The 10,461-nt window shown below is 36.2% G+C and overlaps 1 long non-coding RNA gene across 1 annotated transcript; it reads right to left on the bottom strand.

The window, feature by feature from the left end:
* Positions 1 to 9,701: 9,701 nt before the first annotated feature.
* On the bottom strand, positions 9,702 to 10,159 carry LOC141683613 (uncharacterized). The gene is made up of 3 exons (XR_012560368.1): positions 10,099 to 10,159; positions 9,924 to 10,000; positions 9,702 to 9,833 (listed from the first exon to the last, which is right to left on the bottom strand). It is a non-coding gene; the product is annotated as an uncharacterized LOC141683613 (long non-coding RNA).
* Between the last annotated feature and the right edge of the window lie 302 nt (positions 10,160 to 10,461).

Here is a 10,461-nt window from a genome sequence, read left to right on the forward strand (position 1 = left end):
TTTGGGATGTTATCTTTATGCATCTTAATCTAATTTTATCCACTGAATTCATCCATAAAACTCAGCATCTTGTGACCAACAGTCGCATATATCAATGTATCGATCCTTGGCAATGGGAAATAATCCTTTGGGAATGCATCATTCAGATCGGTGAAATCCACACACATTTTCCCTTCTCCACTAGCCTTTTTTACCATTACAGGGTTTGCTAACCATTTTGGAAACTGTATCTCTTCAATGAAACCAGCCTTTAAGAGCTTCTGTACTTCTTGCTTATTAGCTTCCTGCCTCTCTGGAGCAAAACTTCTTTTCTTTTACTTCACAAACTTTCGACTCAGATCTACGTTCAGCTTGTGAATGATCAGTTCCAGGTCTATGCCAGGCATATCAGCTGCTGACCATGCAAATACATCGTTATTCTCTTGTAAAAAATTCACCAACCTCCTTCTAAGGGGCTCCTCTAGTGATTCTCCAATGAAAGTTACTTTTTCAAGATCCCCGGTAGCCAAAGGAATCGAAACCAAGTCTTCTGCTGGCTTTCCTCTTTTCTCGTCATTCTCACGGATATCCAGATCTTCAATAGGCAAAACCTGCCCCCAACTCCATAAGCCCTAAGAGAGGCCACATAACAACTCCTTGCCATATTTTGATCTCCTCTCTCTTCTCCAATCCCATTCTGGGTGGGAAACTTCATCACTGAATGGTAAGAATAGGGGACTTCCTTGAAATCATGTATACCCGTCCTTCCCATGATTGCATTGTAAGTTGATCCAGCCCTCACCACTACGAAGTCTAACATCTGTGTTGCTTGTCTTGGTTCCTGACCTATGGTTATTGGCAACTTAGTTATCCCTTCCACGGGGCACTCAACTCCAGTGAAACCATATATTGACATATCAGTTGGGGTTAATTGAGAATCATTGTAACCCATTCTTATAAAGGTATCATGAAGCAAAATGTCCACCGAGGCACCATTGTCTATAAGGGCCCTCTTCACTGGCATGTTCCCTATTATCGGTGTTATGACCAGAGGATCATCATGGGGAAATTTAACACCCTCCAAATCAGAATCATCGAACGTCATTATTACTCTTGTCCTAGCCCTCTTCGGGGCTTCCCCGAAAATATGCATAACTTCTCTAGTATAGGCTTTACTCGAGTTATGGATGAACCCACAACAATTGGTCCTCCAAAAACCATATTTATCACTGGCCCTCGGGGTCGTGGTCTGCTAAAGATTGCATTTATCACCGGTCCCCTAGGTCGGGGATTTCGCCCTTGATCATCCGGATCTCTTTTGCGATCATCGAAGTTCCTTCTTCCATTATTATTCCTATCTCCTCCATCTCCGGTATACGTGCTCAGTCTTCCTTTTTGAATAAGAAATTCAATTTCATCCTTCAATTGCCTACACTCATCAGTGCCATAACTAGCATCCTTGTGAAATCTGCAATATTTGCTCTTATCCAGCTTGGTTGGATCAGCCTTCAGGGACTTAGGCCAATGAATATCTCTATCTTTCTCGATTTCCATCAAGATCTGACTTCTAGGAGCGTTTAACTTAGCATATTCGGTGAACTTTTGTCCAGGTCTTCCCTTCTTCGGAGTTGAATCAGTGTTTTGCTCAGTTCTAGGATACTTGTTCTTAGCAATATACTCCAGATTGGTCTTTCATTTCTTGCCACCATCGGGCTCATTATTCACTACCGTCTTCCTCATGTTTTCCTCCACTTTGATGTACTTATCGGCCCTGTCTTGGAGTTGTAACATGCTTTCAGGGGGGCGCTTGGCTAATGACATCTTGAAGAACTCGTCCCTAGTTCTCTGCTGCAGTGCTATCATAGCTACCTTGTCATCAAGGTCTGGGACCTTCAAAGCTTCCTTGGTGAAATAATTCAGATAGTCTCTCAAGGACTCTTTTGCTCCTTGCACTATGCTCATAAGGGATGCTGAACTTTTCTCATGCACTCTCCCACTGATGAATTTCTTAATAAAAGCTTGACTTAGCTCTCTGAAGGACCCAATAGAATTTGGAGGCAAACGACTATACATACTTTGAGCCATTCCCGACAGGGTTTGAGGAAAGGCCCGACACTTAATAGCGTCGTTCACGAGCTGCAACAACAGTGCATTAGAGAATGTCATGACATGATTAGCGGGATCTCCAGTGACATCATAAGCTTTAATGGTGGGCATCTTAAACTTCCTTGAGATATGGGCATTCATTATCTCTTCAGTGAATGGTGGAATGGGATCATCAGGATCTCCTAGGGGTAGAAGATCACTTAGATCAGCCCTAGGGACAACAGTCCTTCTTTGCAGCGGACCATCCAAGTCTATGATTGGAGGATTTCTCCTCCTCGGAGGTAGTGGGGGTCTTGGGGTCAGGTGCGCCTCCAGGTCACACTTCATCATTTGGATCTCAGCCTCGTGAGCCCTGATTCTCTCCTGCACTTCTTGGGGATTCGTCCCTCGGGGGCTCCTAGGACGCTGATTACCATCAGGCATCGGCTATTTACCAGCATGCCTCCTTCTTGGAGCCACATCATCATCCGAAGACACGGAGTCTCTCTCAGTGTAAGGCCCAGAAAATTCTTGGTCCTCCGGAATAGGAGCCAAACCACGTATGTAGGGGGCGTCTGCCCTTGCACTTCACTCCGATTTGTATGTCCACTTCCTCCAACCTCGGGGTATAGGGGCATCCCATAAGGGGGGTTAGTGGTCACCACAGTGGAATACTCATACCCAACGGGTCGAGGATTCACAGGTGCATGTAGCTGCTGAAATTGGGAATTCGCCCTTGAGGACCCGGGGGATTCGTCCCTTGTGGCTGAGGCCCAGTTGCCCCTATTTGGGTTCCTCCTCGGGTGGTGGCATAGGTCGAATGCGGGGGCATCTCCACTACTGATGAAAATTGTTGGGTTATCCCAGCTGGTATTCCTTCGGGGGCATTGCTCCCGCTCTTTGTTGTCACCATGGTTATTGTTGTGCTTTCTCACTGACGGCGCCAAATGTTATGGATAGAAAATTATGGTATATTAATTATTGTATTTACTACTAGGGTTCGTGAGCTTCGAGGCTCGATTTGACTGCTCTTGTGTTCATGACTCGACCTGCCTTTAACAAGATGCCTACTTACCTTGCTGATTGCCGAGGATCAAGTCAAAAATATAGTTCTGATTTGTGGGTTGAGGTCCCTTATATAGATGTTGGGAGTCCTTGAATTGGACTAGGGTTAGAAGACTTGGTGGATAATTCTCATAATTAGAATGGATTTTAGAGTCCTACATCCTTATCCTATGGGATTTCTTGGAGGCCAATCTCCAAGAAATTATGTCCTTATTTGGACTTTATCATCAACTGACTTATCCCTTATTAATTAATTACAAAATTAATTAATATTCGGGGTTTTGGGCCCTTTCTTATGGGCTTTAGTGTCAGCCCAATTTTGGTATAATTAATACGATATTAATTACGCAATCAGGGTTTATTTTACCCCTATCACCAACCAACAAACTCAAACTCAATTGTTACAACAATTGGTGGTTGCTCAGACTTCCAAACCTGCACCACTTGACGCTAACAAAAAGGGGGAGAAAGATGTTATTGTCCAAGCTAGTGAGGGGGAGAAGGATGTGCAAATTCAAGTCAGCAGAGTAATTGTTCCAGCCATTTTTTTTCAAAGCCACCAATTCTAGATGGCATTGATTTGATCAATATTGCAGCAGCTGAGCTCATGCTAAATGAACAAATGAAGCAATTTGATGAGAAGATTGAAAAGGTATTCAGTCTGATTGCAAAGCAAGATAAATCTGTGAAACACTTTACACAATTGAGATAAATCCCTCTGAGTGAAATAAGCTTGAGGAACATGGAGAGAGGTCAAACCTCTGCTAGAAGATAGCCAAAGACCAATGTGAACTTGAAGCTCAAGAAAAATTCATCGAAACATTCTACCAAGAATCCTTTGGACCTAGTATATGCAACTCCTTAGCTAGATGAAAAGAAATTGCTTGGTCACTCTATTACTCACATCAAAGATCCAAGAGATTCAGTTTTAAAGAAAAGGATAGCAAAAGTCTACAGACATAGAAAATAAATTTGTGTCATGGCTGGACATCCATAATTTCCAGAACCCAAAAGAGAAGAAAAGCTGAGACTTAAGAATCAGAAAAAACAGGTTGCCTTAGAAGCTACGAAAAAGGCTGAAAAGATTGCTACCAAATTAGAAGCTGCGAAGCCTACTACTATCACTGAAACTGAGAAACTGGAGGGACCAAAGCGAAAAATTGGAAAAAGGATAAGAAAGGAAACAGCCAAAAGGAAGCTGGATTTTGGAGAAGAAGGAGATAAAGAAGATGACCCTGAGCCTACCCAGTCTACTACTTCAAATCAACCAATCTTGCCCATAATGGAGCAAGCTGAATTCAAGGTCAATCCTGAGATGAATTTTTATGGTGAACCAATAATTCCTAAGGATGAACCAATAGACTGGGAAAGCCTACCAATTCTTGATCTTAATCTCCCAATCCCAACTAACTCCAAGAGAAGAAAGAATATACCAAGCAAGCCATTCAAATATGTCCAATCCAAATCCAAAAATCTTCCCAAACCCAAAAGTACTGTCAACAAAGGAGATCAACTATTCATCTGTGATATTAAGGAGTTCTCTGACATCAATCTTTACTTGGATGAGCTAGATGAAGTTAGGGCTATTGATGCTTATAAAACTTCCAGAAAAATTGGTGTTCAAGTACAAGGGTGGCAGGGAAATCATTTGGCCTCTTCATATGATTCTCAATGAAGGCTTCTTTGTCTTAGTGAAAATTTTGTCCTCAATCAAGAAAAACTTTGGCTTTAATATTGATTCCAAGGAGCATATACTCAACCAGATTGAGAGAATAAGACAAAGCTGGAGAGACCCAAATGCACTCCCAAGAGTCTTAACTATTCCTTACACTGGGGATAAAGTGCATTTGAGGCCATACTGGCAAATGGAGTTCAAGATTAAAAGAACATAAGAAGATTCTTCAGATTAGATGATCAGTTAAAGATATTAAGCAATGAAACTCTCAAGGAAATGCAGGAGATGCTTGATCAATCAAATGAAGATGAATATGAGTTTTACAGACAACTCCAACACCAGATTGAAGAGAATAATGAGAAGCTGGGAAAGATGACTAGACAATCAAGGAGAAAAGATTAATTTTCTCAGACTAGAGGAGCACCTTGAAAAAAGCTTGTAAGACTTGTGTGAACTTTCTTTTGTCAACTTTCAATAAATTTGCAGCACTTATCAGTTTTATCTACTGTTAAATAATTTCTATGTAAAAAGGTGTTTTGTTATCATCAAGTCCCTCTAAATTTATGCCTAAAATTCTAGTAGAAATAAATTGAGGGAGATTGTTAGGAATATGTTGTAGACTTGATGATATGCTACAAAAACACCTTAGTAGATTTGATTAAGTGTATTTGTAGCTTTCAACGTATAATTTTATTAGTCACCCGTTGAGAGAGTAGCTTACGTTTAAATAAGTCTTAGTAGCACATTCCTACATATTCTAGTACCTTGGAGAACTAGAAGTTGTAGGATATTCTAAGTCATGTTCACTACTAGATTGATATGCAAAATTGGCTAATTTTAAAAATTAGATGCCTTCTAATCTTGCATAAGTGAAATATAGTTAACTGCTATGAAGATACTCTCAAAGGATGTTCCACAAGGTTTCAACGAATGACCAACTAGAATTTCAACGGATGATCAATCAGACCCTCAACGGATGATCCAACAAATTCTCAACGGATGATCCAACAGAGTTCCAACGGATGATCAAATTCACATGGGTTGATTGTATGTAAATGGAATGTGGCAGCCTATTAACAGGTTTTAGAGAATAAAGAATCATTTCCATTTCCATGCTTACTTGAAGTAAATCAAAGATACAGGATGGAGAAATAAAGAAGCATGTGATTAGACAAATACACATTTTATTTTATTAGTTTGTCTTATTCACTTATAACTTGGTAATATATAAACCAAGAGTAGCTAGTAGTAAATTAAGCAATCAACTAGAGAAATAGAAAAAGCTGTACCTGTGAAAAATTTCTATGTTCCTTGTGATTCTACTTGTAAGCAGCTGTGTACAATCTTTGTATCACAGAGTTCTCGAAATATATATATATCTCTGGTGGATAAGTTCAATCCACCAGAAAGTTTTTAAATACTCGTGTTTAAATTACTTTGTGTTTTGAATACATTAAAACTTTCATTCCGCACTTTTGCATATTCAAACACTGTTATGTATATTTGTTAGAGAAGTACTTAAAATCAAGAAGAAACCAAGAATTACATTCAACCCCCCTTCTGCAATTCAACTATTAGATTGTCTGGTATTAAGATTATGTACATAAGCCACAACCTTATTTATATTACAAACGTACCAAATCTCAACTAGTTCAACTTACAACTGGAAATAAAACATTCTTACAAACTTTCAAACTCAAACTAAGACAAAAGTCTTCCACTAGCTTATTTCGTCTCAACCTGGAAACCTAGCCCGCACACTTGTTTAGGGATCCTCGCTACCAACAGTTTCCTTCTTAAATTGAAAAGAATATAAACATATTTGCAAGAGTGAGCTAACTAGCTCAGCAAGTCATAATGACAATACTGAGATTAAACAATGATCAACTGAAATGAAATAAGGAATAAAGTTCCTTGATAAGTAATGATTAGAATTAGATATTCACTGTTATTTTAAAAACCAAGGTTAGGCTGCTGATCAGTCACGCACTAACCCCGAGCAAGGCACACAGCTCTGCTCTATATACTAGATCCAAGGCACACATTGGACTAATAGGACCACGAATATGGTCCGTCCACGAATCTGGTCCACATTTAAAAATAATCAAATTCTATAATATCAATATGATAAACAATATAAATCAATAAGCAGAATTATAAATAATATTTATCTCAAAGCATGGGGTGATTCATAACACCATGAAGGTATAACATGGTAAGTATAAAGATTGGTTTCCAACTTGTGAAAGGATCAGATAATAGAAGAATAAGGGTTTAATGATTACTGGGATTAGTCTTCTGATGTACAAAATATGAAGGTTTGTATGTTAAACAAAACCATTTCAGTGATCTGGGTATGGTATATATGTATTTGTGGAGTGGTATCGTCTATATGTGGTTTGTATCTGGGGATTCAACAATCAATGGTTTACAAATAATAAGGCTTACAACTCAAAGTTCAATAAGAAGAATCAGGGTTTAGGGTTAAGTACTTCAGAGCACTTGCAACATAAGACATAATTATTTCAAATGTATATATATATATCAAGAAGGTTCAAGAATTACTTGCCTTAACTCAATCCGCTTTTACTTCACTTGCACTCGTCTATTGATCCGTACTCACTGATCACTTATTTTCCTTTTCTACACCTTGCTTCCTCTATTAGATATCACAAGTATTTATCAATACTTATTCCCATCTCATTCTATTCGTTACAAGCTTCTATCTACCTTTCATTTTACCCAAATCTGACGTACAGATTGAAAGTTACGACAAATACTGTCAAATAATATACACATAAGATGATCACACATCAATCAGATTGCATATATCACATAACATGTAAGATATTTGATAAAAATAATTTTTCAAAGAAGATTCGGGGTTAAAATTATTTTCCGGGTATTTAATATGAATTTTTGAAAATATTTCGAAATTAAAACGGATCAACAAATCATTTTATAAATAATTACAAGGTTCGAATATCCGAATTTGACTTTAAATCTTTTAATAATAATTATCGAGTCTTGAAAATAATTTAAAATAATATTTTAAAACTTAAAACTATTTTTCAGAATTTTCAAATTAAAAGAAATAATTAAATCTATTTAAATAATCAATTAAAATTAATTAATAACTAATTAAATTAATTAATGAATTAATATTTAAATTAATTGATCAATTAAATAATTAATTATTAACTAAAATTAATTAATTAAATAATTCATATTTATTTTTGAATTAAAAATAAATTTCAGAATAAGAATAAAAATAATGAATTCTGAAATTTTAAATAATTAAAATCAATTTTCTGAAAATAAAATAAAAAGGAAATACTATTTTCATAAGTTTTTAAAAGAGAAATCTCATTTTTATGATTTTTGAAATCTCCAGGGACTGAAATGCAAATTTTTGCAAAATAAGGGGGTCAAACAACAATTGTGCTCTTTCCCGACGTCACCGATGGCGGCGGCGACACCGCTGGATCGTACCTGCCTTGAACATCACCAAAATTTGCAGATTAGTAGTTCTTGATACCATGAACTACATCGTGGCCTTCAAACTAGCAGATGATACTCCAGTCGGCCGGATTTGGCCGAGAAAATAAAGAACGTCTCCGGCGTTCAAAACTCCGGCGAGCTTCATCTCGACTCCAACATCATAGTTTTATACATGAATCAAACCCTCTAATCATGATCTATTTAATGGTACCATTCAATCAAGCCCAGGTTTAACTGATTAAAAGTTCCTAATTTCAATTAAAAATATTCATACCATATTCAAACCCTAATTCAATTATCAATAATCAAACACCAATTTATAAATGTTATTGAACTCCAAATATAACATATAATATACCAAAATGATCATAATAAAATTATCTACAAGATACAATCATCAAATCACACAAACAACATCAAAATCAAAAATTCATATTTTAATCATAATTAAATACGAATTTAAATAAATATATAGGAAAATACCTTTGATTTCTGCAGTGAAATAAGTTGTAGAATATGATAGTACTTTTCACAAGCTTCGATTCGGTTACTCACACGCTTGATTTTAATTTCGATAACGCCTTCATTTTTAGGTTTGATTTTGAAGAACACGACGAATATTAGGACTTCTCTCTGTAAATTATATAATTTAATTGTTTGTTTATGATTATCTGTTTAAATAAAACACGGTAAAGGCTATTTATACTTATAGAATATTGGTGCCCCGTTGGATCATATCGGATATAAAAATAGATTACTTAGCCGCTAAGTAACAATAAAATTGATCCAATTCGGTACCAGTTTAGGATAATTATCAAAACCAGGCTTTTTATTACACACTTACGAGAAGATAATGTAATAGTTCAATCAAAATATCCCATTTTTCGAGAATACGGGTTTTATCGATTTACCGAAACGAATATTGTATCGAAAGTATTGCGCCGGGACCCGTACGGGTAAAACCATACTCCGGATCGAAAAAGTCAAAACACGGAAAATGCTCAGAATAATCAAATTAAGTTAGAAAGGAGTTTTCCCGAGACTTCCGGCTTTAAAAACGGTTGAAGTTGGATGATTCTCGATTATCCAAAATAGTTTATATTTACTCGGAAAAATAATTTATTAAATCTATAAATCCTTTATAAAATCATATAACAACATATAAATTACCAGAAAAATATCAAAATTATCTATACTTTATTTTGGACATATAAAATTAAAATACTCAAATGTTATCACATATAAACATCCAAACATCAATTCCAATTACCAGATAATCTACCAAAATTCACATAATAATTATTTATTGATAAAAATAATTACACGATATATCCCAGATATTACAATAATCAAGACATAAAAAATAAAAAATCAAGTAAAAGAAATATAATTAGGTGGGTGGACTTCATAATTATGTCAAAATACTACCACCATCTGGGTCTTTGCTCGCAAATGTTAGGGGGTGCACGTCGTTGATGTTTTGGTGTTTTGTGTACTCCAACATTATGATTTTTCCTTTCCAGAAATACTATAATATTTATTATTATCATCAATCAAAGTATCAGTGAAGAGAATTATAGGGCAATTAAAATGATACCAGAAGAAAGAAATAACTCACAACGATGAAGTCGCGAATAATCATTAAAGTGCGACCCTGAGTGATGTTCACCGAGCGTGGGGTTTGCATAATTTGGTCTTGAAATTACATGCATGCAATCATGAAATAAATGATGTTATACTCAATGCTTAAATATAGGTTGCGGGTGTCTTTGCCTTCTTCTCAGCTTCATTACCTTTTTCCAAGTTAGGTTCCTGTGATTTCTCTTCGATTCCTCACTTAAAGATAGAGTGGATACTAGACACCTCACTTCTCCTGATCCAATCAAGTTATGCATCTCAATAATATCAACCTCACAAAAGTTAGGATTTAGATGCTACTAATGCTATATATTATATAGAGTGATAGAATTGTTGAGTTTGGGTTGCAACAAACTATTAACATTTACATTTTACTGTTTTTTCAATATATAAAATGTTTGTTTTGAGTTTATACAGTTCATGAGCTTTAGTTTTGTAACAGAATTCCACCAACGCATGGATGCTAAAAAGCGAACAATACTTACTTGTTGCAGTAAACAATCACATTAATAAATTCA

This window comes from Apium graveolens, chromosome 9 (genome assembly GCF_009905375.1).
Source record: "Apium graveolens cultivar Ventura chromosome 9, ASM990537v1, whole genome shotgun sequence".
Classification (NCBI taxonomy): Eukaryota; Viridiplantae; Streptophyta; class Magnoliopsida; order Apiales; family Apiaceae; genus Apium; species Apium graveolens.